This window comes from Gavialis gangeticus, unplaced genomic scaffold (assembly GCF_001723915.1).
Source record: "Gavialis gangeticus isolate Ggan-Ray unplaced genomic scaffold, GavGan_comp1, whole genome shotgun sequence".
Lineage (NCBI taxonomy): Eukaryota > Metazoa > Chordata > Crocodylia > Gavialidae > Gavialis > Gavialis gangeticus.
The window spans coordinates 1822628-1836242 of record NW_017729020.1 but is presented as its reverse complement, the minus strand read 5'-3'; the positions used below and the strand labels follow the sequence as shown (position 1 = coordinate 1836242).

Below are 13615 nucleotides of genomic sequence, written 5' to 3'. Positions count from 1 at the left end.
CGGTCAGGGTGGCTAGGGTCTGGAACCAACTTCCAAGAGAAGTGGTGCAAGCTCCTACCCTGGGGGGTTTTAAGAGGAGGTTAGATGAACACCTTGCTGGGGTCATTTGACCCCAGTACTCTTTCCTGCCATGGCAGGGGGTCGGACTAGATGATCTGCTAAGGTCCCTTCCGACCCTACCAACTATGAAACTATCTAGCTTGAGCACTGATGGAATCAAACCTGTGACAGTATGAGCAGCACAACTGCTTGAGAAGCTACATACATTTTTAGATAGTCTACCCACCCTGAGCTCTCTGCTGCTATAACCAGATGGGTAGTTAAAAGCTAGCTTGGGGAAGTCTAGATAAGCTGAAGTCACTACTAGGTTATCAACCAAGACCATCCACGCATCTCACCAGAAGCTTGCAACTCATTTGAGAGACTGAACACTACACCAACCTGGCCTATAGTCATCCTGGCCAGCCGCTACCGTAAGCCTATCTATTGGTAATTACAACCAGTCCCTACTTCACTAATGTTATTTTTGGAGTGACACATTTACAATTTTTCTCACATGAACTCACCACAGTTATTTTGACTCACAGCACTAGTTGAGAACAAAACAAAGGGATATTTTAGTGCTAGTTAATTTTTGGTACTACATATGAATGCAGAGACAATTTTATCAATAATCCATTTTCTTTCATTCACTGCAATACAACATGATGCACATTCAGAACACAGTTCAAATACAATGTAATGGGGTTTGAATTATTAGATTCTGTAATTGAACTTACTGTGTAAATCGATAACATTTCATTTCTCTAAAAAGGCTGGCAATAGCATTTTAAAATTTGAGATGAGCTAGCTAAATTATTGATCAGATTTACATATGCATATGTGGATTTAACATTTACTTTGATGTTAAGAATCAAGGAACTAATTCATTTTCTTCTTTATATATTTTTTTCATTTTTGCTAGTTAAGCTGAATGAAAAACTTTGCAAACTAATTTATGACAGTTACTGAATATATATTTTAACTGTTTTACATAACACAAGAGAGCTATTTTATGATGATCCTGGTCAAATAAGATGATTAAACTCAATATTTCATATCCCCAGCTAATACTTCAATGCACACAGAGCTTTAGATGCAACGTAGCAACAGAAGTGCACAGCTGCAGAGCACTTTAAAAGTGCAAACCCCAGACAGAGCTCCCGTCCCCTCCCCTCCCTGCCCCCCACTCCCATACTGAAGGCAGCACCAGAGCTGGAGGAGTGGGGGAAGGGAGAGTGGCTGCAGACATGCAGCCCAGTCCAAAGTGGAGCTCGATCCCTCGACCCGCCAGACCGACCCAACAGCAAATGTCTGTTGGGTTGGGGGGGGATGCTGTAACTCATGGTACTTTCTGCAAAGCACCATGACTTACAGAAGGGAGCTGCATGTCTGTCAGCACCCTATATTGATCAAGGGCATGGACAGAGGTGATCCCAGACTGATCCCTACTTGCAGAAGCCTCTACTAGAGACATACTAGATAGGTCTACAGTACAATCTACAGTGTAGTCAAAACATTACTGAACTAGCTTTAAGGAAGAGGCCAGGTAAATTAGCCCAGGCAGAACTCCATGCATCTACTGCTTAGCAATTTCTGGGGCTCAAGTTGGTCCTCTTGTCTCTATCACTCACTGCTACCTGTAGTGTATCCAGTTAGTGTAGCAGAATATACTTCCACAGCAATGCAATTTACATCACTCAGAGTGATTTTACTCCAGTATTATAAGATACAGCTTTGCAATCATTGCTGCATCCACACCAAGCAAGATTTGACAGCACAGTGTACCAATATTACCATGTAGGTGAAGTCCTTCTAGTGTAGTTGTGATCCAAGTAGCTGGCCCAAAGTTACAGGAGGGAACTGAACCCAGGTTTCTAGATTTTAGAAACTTCTACCCATGAACCATATTTCTTCCATGTTTACAATCCCTATTTTGAGAGAGTTAAAATGGCAAATAGGCCATTTGTTAGACTTCTCACTAGGAAGTACCATCCACTCAGTGACAGAAAAGAAAACAAAATTAGATCCTAAAAAATCAAAAACTTAATGAACATGATGTCATTCCAAAATCTAGTGGTTAAATGGTAGGGAAATATTAAATGATAGAACATAAGAGCTGACATTTACCGGGTCAGACCATGAGCTCACAATGACTCCCAGATCTCTTCCCTGCATTGTTACAGCTAATATACCACCCTCACAATCTAGGTTTAAGTTTGCATTATTTCTGACCATGTTCAGCAATTTACACTTATCTACACTGAATTTCTTCTGCCATTTAGTTGCCCATTCACTCAATAGTGACCGATTCTTCCGTAGTTCCTTGCAGTCCACCTTGATCTTTACCACTGTAATTTTGTGTGATCAGCAAATTGGCCACCTTGCTACTCAGCCCCTTTTCCAAATAATTTATGAATACATTAAACAGTACTGGTCCCAATACAGATCCCTGGGGAACCCTGCTATTTACCTTCTTCCAACCCCAAAATTGACTATTTATATTCACTCTTTGTTTTCTATTTTTAAGCTTATTTCTAATCTGTGAATGGATGTTCCCTGTAATTCCATGAGTGCCCAACTTCATTAACAGCCTCTGATGGGGATCTGATGAAAGGTTGTTTGGAAGTCCAGATATATTGTGTCAGCTGGATCACGCTGATCTACCTGCTTTCTGACATCCTCAAAGAACTGTAGCTGATTGGTAAGGCATGATTTCTCTTTGACAAAACCATGTTGATTCCTTCCCAGAAAGTCATGCTCATCCATATGCTGAACAATTATATTTTTATTATTGTTTCTACCAGTTTTCCAGAAACAGAACTTATACTCACTGGCCTGTAGTTTCTGGGTCCCCTCCAGAGCCTTTTTTAAATATGGGAATCACATTGACAGCCCTCCAGTCCTCTGGTACCAAGGCTGTTTATAGTGCTGGGTTGCATACTAACTAGAGCATATTTATACATTTGAAATAATTTTAGGAGAACAAAATCAGATGAGACAGAAGAATTGGAAGGATTTTTATCCACCAGTGCTCACATGCAACTTCAGAACATTTCTTTACATTTCCCCCAAACATGCTATTTAATGAAAGGAAACCTAACAGTGGGACTGAGACTATTTTGATATAGAGGCACTGTTTTAAATCATCTTGAAAGCTAGCAGCCTGAAGTTGAAGGCAGGTGGATAAAAACAGGAATGTCAGGAGGTTAAATACAAAGATCAGCTAGGGGAGAAGGTGATCCTGTAACTACAGGACTAAACTGGGATTTAGAAGATCCCTGGACTCTGCCACTGATTTCGTGTTTGGCTCATTGTGACCACTGGCATTGATTTCAATTAGAGATTGCTCAGAACTTCCAAAAAAAAGGGGGTCTTGAACCTCTCTGTGCCTCATGCAGCTAAAAATTATTATTTTATTTATCTGTCTTTGCTATCTAGTTTGTAAGCTGCTTTAAGCAGGAAAGACAGCCTTGTGCAATGTGTCTATAGAACACCTAGCACAACATGGCACAACACTGGCAATAGATTGGCAGGCATTAGCAAAACCATCATTCACCCTTCCTGAACCAAGGGCAGTGCCCAGTGCAGAAAGCAGTCCTTTTGTTTCGTGTTGCAGCAAGGGAAGGTTAGGTTAGATGATTCTTCATTCTCTGCATTTGCAGCTGTGTGCCCCTTCTCTCTTGGGGTGGGGCAGACTGCTTTGCCATCCCTACTAGGGTTTTGCTTGGTGTTTCTCGTATAGCCCCTTCATTTCCTTGAGCCATGTGGAACTCCCAGTGCCAGTATTAGTATGAATAAGCCAACAGCTGCACAGTCCGTGAGATAAGGAACAGGTACAGGGCTCAGGATTCAGACTAGAGAAATGTAAATGATATTTTTTCTGGTTGGGTTGTTTAATGCAATTATTTCAATATACAATATCCTTTTCCCAATTATTAACAGCACTATGCAATGATTTTCAAGCTCACTCTGTAACCACATGCTGATTAATTGAAGACTCTACTGATCTGAATGGATTTCTCCCCTTTTAATCTAAAAAAAAATATCAAGGAAAGGCGCTAAACAGAAGCGTAAAAATGTGACTTGTAGTAGCACAGCTCTATGTACGTATGTAATAATTTGTCATCAATCTTCATTCCATAGGTGTCAAACAGCACTTGCTCCCACCTGAAAATAATTATCGTTCTGTAACATTACCATAGTCAAGCTGATTAGCATATACAGCACCCCTTCTGGCTGATTGTCAGAGCAGCACAGACGTTGCCTTTAGAGAGAGCATTTCATCTACCTCTGCAATTTGAGAGAAGGGATTTCCTGTGGCTAAAAAAAGGCAGTTGTAAATTACTGTTGCCAGAAAAAAAAGAGGCAAGGCGAAGCAAATAAAGTCCCAAAGCTTAGAAACCTGACTAGGATCCTCCTACCCTATGTCACTTTGCAAAAGATGCCCCAATGCTCAACTGGATGGCTTTCGTTCAGGTGCCTCCTACAAAAGTTTGGCCCAAACAGTTTATTAGCTCCGTTCAGTTGCATTACTCTATGTATTACAGCATGGCAGGTAAAGTTACTACTGATGAACAACATCTGCAGCATCCAAGGATAAATATGACCTAATCTGAGGCAGATCATTCAGGCCCTGAGTGACTGTACCCTGCTGCCAGGAATCTCATCCCTGCTTCACAATAGATTTAGGTCATGAATGCTAGGAAAAGGATGCAGATTTTTACTACTGTACTATTTCTATTTTCTCCTCAGATCTCAATTGTTCCCTAAAATATGAATAGCTTATAAAAGGCTTATTTAAGCAAATACATTTGAAGAACCAAATGGAGCACTTTCATTGCGATTACACTACACACAGTATCTAAGAAAAATTGTTATTGGACCTAAATACAACATAGAAACGTATACAATATGTATACACACTTCATTCTTCCCCCTCTACATAGAAAGACAAGTCTTCACCCTTCAGTTATCCAAAGTTTTAATTGCTGCCCATGTCACACACTGTGATTTCTAATTTTCAGAAAGTATAACTCTGCTGGAACTATACATAGTGCCAAAATGATCTGTACCACTGACCAATTTAATAAGTAGTAGAAATGTAAAATAAATCCTCATAAAAGCATCCTTTACTGCTAAAACTGTATTCCTAAACTGCCTTGCCCTACTTCTGTTTGAACTGTGTAAATCTTTGCATAAGATACCAATTTAAAAATCAACACAGACTTTGGCTTTAAGATGCTTGTGTTGCATTATTTCAAACCAGATAGTATTCAGCACAGCTCAGTAGCCCTAATTTCATAACTATCCCTCTATGGGCAATTTTTGCCTGTTTTTCTGCTGGCTAAAGAAAAGAAAGGAAGCCATGTTTGCAGATCTGAAACCTGAGATTTAAAGGGACTTGTGATTGTAGATACCCAAAAGTCACAGTAAGGGATCCGTGAGTGCTCAGTGCTTTCCCAGATCAGGCCCTTTTAAGGGGTCACTAGTCAGTTTTGAAAATCATGGCCATAAACTATAGAAGGCCAGAAAGGAAATGGTATAAATTAGCCTAACCTTGACTGCAACAGTGGCCACTGATAAGAAGCTACGTCTTACTGGGCAAGAGGCACAGCTGGGCCTAGGAAGCAAAACTACTCTTTCTTTTTGAGTTGGTGGGAATACAGGCTATCGAAACAGAATATGAGATTGAATTAGAAATAAAAGTGTGTTCAACCAGAAAGCACGCACAGATCAAGCAGAGGCAACTCACAGAACTCATAAGGTAACACTCTCCCTGTGTTAATATTCATTTCAATTAGATTATGTTTCAACTACAGCCAATTTTCCTTATGTTACAATTTTCCTTACGTTATGTTACATTAAGTTCCATGAGGGAAGGCAATTGGGGAAGAATATAGATGGGAGCAAAAGTTCTTGTCTGCTAATCTCTTCAGCTAATCACAAAACATCCAGGTTCTTGGCATGTTTTTAGTGGGGATTAGTCCCTGGTTTAAAGGTCAAAAAGAAAACAAAAACATTCATGAGTTTTCACTTCATCAAGCACTATTCCTAACTGTGATTGAATTCAGATGTCAAATCCAGCTGCATCCAGATGCCAAATCCAATAACAGTATTAATCACATCTGATACTCTTCCTGGTCCAGTTTTACTAAGCACTTGTTAGCAATGACCAGGACACACACACCAGCTACTAACTTGGACTTGAACATGATCAGAAATGAAAGATTTTGCATAGCTTTTCAGTGATATTGGCCCACCTGAGAGAATTAGACATAGGCAAAGATTTTTAAAAGGAGATAACAATTCTGTAAGCCTCAAATTTTGGAATCTGGCATGAAATAACTGAAAATCAGTTGTCATCTAGAGAGTGAGCAAGTGAGCAGAGAGACCTTGTTTCACATTAAGTCTGAAATACAACCATTTCTAGGGTGAAATGCAGTAGCCCCATTCTATGTTAAAGATATTGAGGGCCTATTAGTATTTCTCAGCATGGACAGTGATACACAAATGAACCAAAGACAGGAAAGGAATTCCTGAAGCTTTTATGTATTTTGTTGTTGTTTTTGTTGTTTCCCTCCAGGCTCCCCTATGTTTGCAGATACAGTTTCATAAGGTGCTCTGTTTTTAACACAAACTTTTGAGTAACAAATACATGTATTGGTAAAGCCTCTTTAGATCCCCCATGCCATTTTCAGAGGGGGAGTGTTCCTGGAAAATTCATCTCAGGTGAATCCGTGTAGGTGACAGTGTGCGGGAATGAATACCATGCATTGATAATACAGGGATGCTATAAATCAGGCACTCAGAGTACTAAACCTTTAAACAGACTGCTCCCAGCATAATTCCAGCACCTTTGCTAAAGGCCAGAAAATATCATAAATGCTGTGTCTCTCATGTAGGCCACTAGGTTTTCTATTATGGGCCTGCAGAGAGTGACACCTTTACTATTCTTCCCATCCCCTGCCACTTTTTAAAATGATGCTAATGGAAGATGTGATGCTCTTAAAGCTTCTGGGTTGGGTTTTTTGGGTAGGGAGTAGGGGGTTCTTTTGTTGGTTTGTGGGTTTTTTTAATATATTCTTTCGCAGCAATAACTACAGCATTGGGCTGGAATTCAGGAGAACCAGATTTTATTCTTCTCTCCATCAGTAACCTGCTTCCTTGGGCCTAATGTCCCTACCTGCAAAAAAAGATAATCCAGACCTTTGCAAATCACTTTGATATCTAACAGTGAACATACTGCAGAAAATTATAAGAAAAACAGTACGGTATTTTAAAAAACAGTTCATTGCATCTGGTAGGTCTATTTTGGGAATAAGATATAGGACAAGGGAGTAGGGTTAAAGACCAATCTCATTTAATCACACAGTACATCATTATGTACTGTATTCCAAGCCTATCAATGAGGATTAGTTAATTCAGGGTATTAATACACTGGGTAACCCCCTAACACTTGGAGATTACAGCATCCTTGTTTCTCAACAAGGGAATAAAGAACACATTATCTAAGATTAAAATATACAGGCCATTATATTGTGTGTGTGTGTGTGTGTGCGCATGCGCGCGCACACTCACTCAATGGCCTGTATATTTTAATAATAGATAATATATGTGTGTATGTATAAACAGTTAGAAAGGTATCTATATATAAGGTACCCCTGGATGGTCTATTAACTAAAAAGTGGAACTGCAATAAAAAAGGCTATTCATAAGCAAGACAAAGCAACTAATATAGCTTAGACTAAAAGAATTAAAGCCTTCATATATGCATTCAGTAACACAGAAGTCAGGCTTCCTGTATCCTTGGTCAGCCACCCAGTGACTACACTATATTAACCAAATTACATAAACCAGAAATTACATTGGGGGGGTGGAACGGGATGACAATTTTCCATCAAATAGATAGAAAGATGGTGAAGGATTTTTCAACCAGCTCCTATATAATATATAGCAGATTTCAGAGAGAGAGCGAAAGAGTGAGTCAGTCAGAGTCATGCTACATCCTCGCAGTACGGCTGGTACAAGCAATAAGGCTTTTCCTGGCTTTTGTAAACTTCCTCCTTCAGAACTGCAATGGGACTAGCGAGCTGAGTCCCTAGAGTGCATGTATTCTGTGTATAAGAGTGTATATATTCTGCTTCTTTCAGAACTCATACTTCATTTTTGAGACACAATTGAGAATATCTATCAAAATATACAAGCATTTGCTGACCTCAGAAAAAAAAGTCTTTCTGGGACTTTGGAGCAATATAATGTACTGCAGCTTCTTGCTGCAGCTATTTCATTTCTGGGTCAAGAAATCACAAGTTCAAACTATATATAACAAAAATAACTGAGCCATCTGTGATTTTATCAGCTTAATGTTCAAGTTGCCACCCAAGCAGCATAACTTTTATTACTGTATTAGTCTTGAGACCCAAGCAGATCAGGGTGCCTTAGTACTAGATGCAGAACAAAACCAGAGTATGGAATTAGCCTCTACCCCAAAGGGTTTAGTATTCTTAATTTCTGCTGTGTATTTACATTATAAGGGGAAATTAATACAAACGGCTCCTATTTTCAGTTGCTGGGCTAGGAAACTGTCAAAAGGTGGCAAAAACAAGGCCACTTTAGTGCAAAGTGTTCAAAGATCCATGTGTCACTTGAATCCCAGTTAAGCCCAGAGAATAAAGGCTTAGGACTCATGCTGGTCTTCTGCACAAAGAAGAATTTTACTACGGGTAAAGAAATTGCCTTCTCTAAACAGTCTAACACAACCTCCTCATTGACATATTTCAGTCTAATTAAAGAAAGGAATAGGATTTCTCTTTCAAAAGAAAAAAAATGACTTCACTGAATTTGTTCATCTTAAGGACATTTCTTTTGGGATTTGCTTTTTTTTTTTTTTATCCCCCATCCCATTCTGAGATATACTCCAACATGGCAGGACATGGTATGGGAGTTTCTGCTTGTTGCGTATTATCTGAACATGAAAAGTCTACTCAGTTCACTGAGCAGGATGCCCAAATCTATCACTTGTTCAGAACTCAGACAACAACTCTGAAATAGCCGTGCGCTAAAAGACAATGCCGTGCAGTACAGCGTACCATTTTTTTATTTTATTTTTTTTTGTATCTGAGGATGGGAAGGAGACTATCATTCCATGAGTGTCTAAAATGCGTACATATACCCAAATAATGACAAAGATACATATACAGCTCTGTGGGAAGACACAGCACTGAATTTTTATTCCATTATTCCACGTATCCCTCTTTCCCTTCTTTACCCCTGGATACTTATCTTCCACTGCTCTCTCATAAGCCATACAACCAGGCCTGCAATCAGTGGAGGAGTTTGTATCTAGGGTTCCTAGAAACAACAGAAAAGAACGCCCCGCATCCCAGCCCCACCAGGGCCCTTTGACTTTGACATTCACCCCTCTCACTGCTTGTGTTCAAGACATTTTTCATCTGCTGACCTTTCTGGAGTAAGTGGGACTCATTCACATGGTTCATAGGTCTTGCAATGGCCTCTAACACAGGAGTGATACTGTGGACTTCCACTACAATGCAGGTTATGTCCGGGGATACTTATGATAAAGGATCAAGTATTGGCTGCAATAGTTCACAGCGCCCCGGACATAACCTGCTCTTAGATTTAAGCAAAGAAGAGAACAGATGGCCCAGTGGTAGGGCATCTGTTTGGGACTCTTGACTCTGCTATGCAGATCCCAGGTTTTCACAAAGCAATTCAGGTGCTACTTTTCTCAACATTACAAACCCTGCCTGACTTAGGAGCCTAAGGCCAAAATGTAAGTGTTTAGGCACTTAATGCCCACTGGCATTAATTCTTTTGAGCTAGGTGACTAAATACCTTTAACGAGCTAAGCTTTTGATTCTCTTTTCCTCAGTTCTCCACACCTACAAAAGGGGGGAACAGCAATTCCTTGCCTCACGGGGCATTGCGGGTGATAAACACACTGAAAACCAAGAGACTGAGACTCTTCAGTAACAGAGGACAATACCCATGACATTACTGTACTTAGTCAAGCAATTCAGAGAACAGAATTTCAGGCATTCTGCAAAACACATCTAAAACTCTAAAGTATTCTTAAGTCATCCTAAATATATATATACTACCAGGGAGGGAGGAGAACAACTGAATGTAAAATAGCTTTGTTCTTCAGAAAAAAAAAAAAAAGGCATTTTTATTATTCCTCCTCCTCCTTTATCCTCCAGTTTTATCCTAGTTCTCATTTCCACTCTGCATTGTAGTGGAAGTCAACAGTATAACTCAAAGCTTTGTGAAGATATGTTTGTTCAGTAAACAAGTTAAATGTGTTTGTATAACTCTTGCTGAAGCAAGATTTAGTCTTTGCTGAATGGCTACACACTATGTATTTCTCTCTGCAGATACACACGGGGGGGAAAAAGAGGATTTAAAATAAACATGTGGTCCACAGAAAAAAGTTTCCAGCCATGAATCCTCTTAGAAAGGGAAGAGAGCAAAGGGGGAGGTGACAGAGCATCACTCAAAGGATGGAGACTGCATTTCCATGACAACTGTGCATACGCAGAACACAAGGACAAATGAATAAACAATAAAATCATGATGTGAATGTTTCAAAAAAAGGAACTGTATAATAAATGTTCAGAGGCCATATTCTACAACTGATGTTAATGGAACTCCTTACAAAATTGGGTAGATTCTGGCTCCTCGGTATTGAAAGAAAGCCTCCCCTGCCAAAAAAACATTATTTTCAAGAGTGCTGGGTGCTGGTCTATTTCTGCTTCTGCTGTGGGAGTAAATGAAGGAGTTGATGAGAAATAGGGTAACTGCTTTTGATAATTCTATCTTCACTGCTTCACAGATTTTCAGATTGAAAAGAAAATTCCCGGGTATTTTCCCCTGCCCTGCACTACATTTGTGACATTATTTTGTCCTCCCAAACCATTAAGCTCTAGTGAAATTATACATGCAATCAAGCATTTCACAGATAACATCTGCAAATTTTGACTGAAGGAGACATAGGAAGTCTCTTAAGGGGTGAAAATGACCCCTTTGAAGAAAGCCAGGCCCAGGTCTATGCATGCACTTGAACCACATTTAAGTCTAGGAATTTGTCTTCCTAACTCCGAAGTTCTGCACCTACCATTGTTTATCCGAGGTGCTTACAAGTGACTCAGTCCCAATCTACAAGCGACACCAATCTGCAGTCACAGTTCAGATGCAGACGTGGATTTCAACTAGGAAATAACATCCACTAACCTCTCTTTTCCCTGGAGGGAAAAGGAGGAATATGGGGTCAAACCACATCAGCAAAACCACCAGAAACTACTGATTACAAACTGTGCTTATAGTTATTACCAGAGCAAACTTCACAGATCTCTCACTGTTCTTTGACGAGAAGGAAGTGAAAGACACTGCTAGACCCGATTCACGAGAAGGTCCTGCGCCTGGTATCTGATGGACTTGCCTGGGAACCAGTTGTGGAACAATCGTGTGACTTCTTCTACCCAAGTTCTGGTCTCCAAATCTTTCAGAACAGCCACTTCAGGCAGCTCTGCCTGTATATCTGTGTTATAGATTTCCAGAGATCAATACAAATGCAACAATGCATGAATACAGGGTAAAACTGCATCTGAAACCTTCTGACTGACTGCTGTGCACCACTGGCATTCATCACCACTGCCGTCCCATTAGCGCAGTTGCCAATGGTCAAATTCACGAGGGAGCCCTTACGGGTTGCCTCTCTCTAGGGCTTTATTTAACGCATGTTAGCGTAAATGAATGTTATTTCTTTGTTGGCACTGGGAGCATTTAGATTTTTGACAGCAAGTGAATAAATATTGCTTGCTTAAAGGCAGTTCTCTGAAATTTGCAATCTCTTTTCTGTATTTTTTTCCTCCTAAACATGCACGTAAAAGCTTTATCAGGGTGAACTGTGTCTTGGCATTGTTTTTGATACTGTCTTGGCTTGTCTTATAAAGATAATAAAAATTCTTGCTGTTGGGAACCTGAACAACTCCCCAGTTGTATTTTCCTTTTGGCTTCTGCTTCTACTATTAGCTGTTTGCAAGTGTTAACGTGGAGCATTATTAGTATTACAGCTTGTTTTAACTTTGCAGTGGGGGGTATTTTTTTTTCCATCATTCGCGTAGAGAGGAATTTTGTGATCTCAAAGTAAAGAAGCAGGGCTCTTGTTGGATTCTTCCACCCTCTAGTTACATTCAGGAATGCTCTGAACTGCACATGTTCTTACTCATTTTAATTAGACAACTTGTTGAGTAAGGAACTACTGAACGTTGAGGTGAAAAAACTGAGTCTGTTAGGCCTGGGGCAAATTAGTCCAACCAAAATTAAGGGTGAGAAACTGCTGAAAGGGATTTGAGTTTTAACGTTGCTTGCATTGCTGGCAATGAGTTATATTAAATCATACTGCAGAATGTAGGATATATTTTTATCATGAGCATCTAGAGCTCCCTTTTGCACTCATGGGCCTCTACACATCTAAATAAACAAGCAACAAGTCACCCAACCCTTCACCCTTAATTCCCCGTGAATAAAAAGTAGTTATTTACAACCTCACAGAATTTAGAAGCATCCTTAATTACTACTGAGCTGATAAAAACAAAGGAAAACATTTGGAAAAGTTAAAATATCCATTTTTTTGTCAAAAACTTAAGGTTTAAAAAAAACACTTTAAAAAGTGACAAGTTTCACGCAACTCCAACTTGACCAGCACACATTCCTTTAACTCTTTCATGCTTTAGGTCAGCCTTATCAAAACTAATCCAATAGTACACATGATACCACATGGATCACTGTTGATGACATTTTATAGAACAGTAAGATCCTCTGCTCATTCAGTTTGGATCCTATGGACCTCACGACACAAGGGTTCCTCTACTATATTCCAGTGAAACAGGATTTTACATCAGAAGACTTTGCAGTTTCCAGCATCTGATCCAGTGTCTATTGCTCTAGCTAACTGGCATAGGCACTGGTTTGTTCCCCAAACGAATACTGACATCATCTTACCTTTCCATTGCCTTCAAAGTCAGGCTTAAAAAACGCAGCACTGGAAGTGTAGTTCCCCTTGTTTCCCACCATAAGAAAATGGGAGGTTTTCACCAGGGTAACCCTCTATAATTACTGCATGTAGCACAGTGTTTAAATATATGAATTTTGTTGACAGATTGTCACTTCAATTAGTTCACTGGTTGATTTTGTGTAATTACAATAGTTTGTCACTGGGTTGTTTTCTCTAATTTGCAGTCTCAATTATATAAATTAGATTGATTAACAGAGGTGCTTGCTTTGCTTACCTTGCATGCAGAACATACAAGTGGTGCTCTCTCCTTGGGCTGTTCAATCCTTTGGCCACATTGTGTATTATCCTCCGCAGAAACATTTCTTTGTCTGGGTAAGAAAGAGAAAGCACTGATGAAATAAGAATACTCTTCCCTGATTGTTTGCTAGCATTTTGCTTAGGATGAATTTTGGAGCTGGCAACCCTTAAAAAAAGGCAGATTATTATGTTGTTTTCTAAAGGTTAGAAAAGGGTGCTGAAAGCAAGGACTTGAAGATT

At 39.7% G+C, this 13615-nt stretch overlaps 1 long non-coding RNA gene across 3 annotated transcripts in view; it reads right to left on the bottom strand.

Annotated features, from left to right (window-relative positions):
- LOC109295583 overlaps nt 1-13615 on the bottom strand; it is a 23584-nt gene that overhangs the window by 1628 nt on the left and 8341 nt on the right. For 2 of the 3 annotated variants that reach the window (XR_002096772.1, XR_002096770.1), the window contains exon 2: nt 13353-13446. This is a non-coding gene — a long non-coding RNA (uncharacterized LOC109295583). Of the gene's footprint in view, nt 1-12366; nt 12398-13352; nt 13447-13615 lie in introns of those variants that run through there. The other variant, XR_002096771.1, reaches the window with a different exon arrangement.